Below are 2,629 nucleotides of genomic sequence, written 5' to 3'. Positions count from 1 at the left end.
GTGAATTGAAGTGTTGGAACAGACACCTTCTCTTTCATAGAAACGCATTTGAGTTTCCTGTGAATGTGTGTAAGTAGCTTAAGGCACTTTCAAAGGAAAGTGATTTTCTCTGAAAGGACAGCATTTAGAAAGTGAAACAACACTCCATTCACTTCGCACAGTGAATTGAGGTGTTGGAACAGACTTCTTCTCTTTCAGAGAAACGCATGTGAATATCTGTGGAATGCTTGTAAGTAGCTTAAGGCACTTTCAAAGGAAAGTGATTTTCTCTGAAAGGACAGCATTTAGAAAGTGAAACAACACTCCATTCACTTCGCACAGTGAATTGAAGTGTTGGAACAGAACACTTCTCTTTCAGAGAAACACATATGAGTTTTTTGTGAATGCTTGTAAGTAGCTTAAGGCACTTTCAAAGGAAAGTGATTTTCTCTGAAAGGACAGCATTTAGAAAGTGAAGCAACACTCCATTCACTTCGCACAGTGAATTGAAGTGTTGGAACAGACTGCTTTTCTTTCAGAGAAACGCATGTGAATTTCTATTGAATGCTTGCAAGTAGCTTAAGGCACTTTCAAAGGAAAGTGATTTTCTCTGAAAGGACAGCATTTAGAAAGTGAAGCAACACTCCATTCACTTCGCCCAGTGAATTGAAGTGTTGGAACAGACTGCTTTTCTTTCAGAGAAACGCATGTGAATTTCTATTGAATGCTTGTAAGTACCTTAAGGCACTTTCAAAGGAAAGTGATTTTCTCTGAAAGGACAGCATTTAGAAAGTGAAGTAACACTCCATTCACTTCGCACAGTGAATTGAAGTGTTGGAACAGACAGCTTCTCTTTCATAGAAACGCATTTGATATTACTGTGAATGCTTGTAAGTAGCTTAAGGCACTTTCAAAGGAAAGTGATTTTCTCTGAAAGGACAGTATTTAGAAAGTGAAGCAACACTCCATTCACTTCGCCCAGTGAATTGAAATGTTGGAACACACTGCTTCTCTTTCAGAGAAACGGATGTGAGTTTCTTCTGAATGCTTGTAAGTAGCTTAAGGCACTTTCAAAGCAAAGAGATTTTCTCTAAAAGAAGAGCATATAGAAAGTGAAGCAACACTCCATTCACTTCGCACAGTGAATTGTAATGTTGGAACAAACTGCTTCTCTTTCAGAAAAATGCGTGTGAGTTTCTTGTGAATGCTTGTAAGTAGCTTAAGGCACTTTCAAAGGAAAGTGATTTTCTCTGAAAGGACAGCATTTAGAAAGTGAAGCAACACTCCATTCACTTCGCACAGAGAATTGAAATGTTGGAACAGACTGCTTCTCTTTCAGAGAAACGCATGTGAATTTCTATTGAATGCTTGTAAGTAGCTTAAGGCACTTTCAAAGGAAAGTGATTTTCTCTGAAAGGACAGCATTTAGAAAGTGAAGCAACACTCCATTCACTTCGCACAGTGAATTGAAGTGTTGGAACAGACTACTTCTCTTTCAGTGAAACACGTGAATTTCTGTTGAATGCTTGTAAGTAGCTTAAGGCACATTCAAAGGAAAGTGATTTTCTCTGAAAGGACAGCATTTAGAAAGTGAAGCAATACTCCATTCACTTCGCACAGTGAATTGAAGTGTTGGAACAGACTGCTTCTCTTTCAGAGAAATGCATTTGAGTTTCCTGTGAATGTGTGTAAGTAGCTTAAGGCACTTTCAAAGGAAAGTGATTTTCTCTGAAAGGACAGCATTTAGAAAGTGAAGCAACACTCCATTCACTTCGCAGAGTGAATTGAAGTGTTGGAACAGACTGCTTCTCTTTCAGTGAAACGCATGTGAATTTCAGTTGAATGCTTGTAAGTAGCTTAAGGCACTTTCAAAGGAAAGTGATTTTCTCTGAAAGGACAGCATTTAGAAAGTGAAGCAACACTCCATTCACTTCGCACAGTGAATTGAAGTGTTGGAACAGACAGCTTCTCTTTCATAGAAACGCATTTGAGTTTCCTGTGAATGTGTGTAAGTAGCTTAAGGCACTTTCAAAGGAAAGTGATTTTCTCTGAAAGGACAGCATTTAGAAAGTGAAACAACACTCCATTCACTTCGCACAGTGAATTGAAGTGTTGGAACAGACTTCTTCTCTTTCAGAGAAACGCATGTGAATTTCTGTGGAATGCTTGTAAGTAGCTTAAGGCACTTTCAAAGCAAAGTGATTTTCTCTGAAAGGACAGCATTTAGAAAGTGAAACAACACTCCATTCACTTCGCACAGTGAATTGAAGTGTTGGAACAGAACACTTCTCTTTCAGAGAAACAGATATGAGTTTTTTGGGAATGCTTGTAAGTAGCTTAGGGCACTTTCAAAGGAAAGTGATTTTCTCTGAAAGGACAGCATTTAGAAAGTGAAGCAACACTCCATTCACTTCGCACAGTGAATTGAAGTGTTGGAACAGACTGCTTTTCTTTCAGAGAAACGCATGTGATTTTCTATTGATTGCTTGTAAGTAGCTTAAGGCACTTTCAAAGGAAAGTGATTTTCTCTGAAAGGACAGCATTTAGAAAGTGAAGCAACACTCCATTCACTTCGCACAGTGAATTGAAGTGTTGGAACAGACTGCTTCTCTTTCAGTGAAACACATGTGAATTTCTGTTGAATGCTTGT

The sequence above is a fragment of the Myodes glareolus genome, chromosome 16, assembly GCF_982192425.1.
Source record: "Myodes glareolus chromosome 16, mMyoGla1.1, whole genome shotgun sequence".
NCBI classification, from domain to species: Eukaryota; Metazoa; Chordata; class Mammalia; order Rodentia; family Cricetidae; genus Myodes; species Myodes glareolus.
This window is presented reverse-complemented; position numbering follows the sequence as displayed.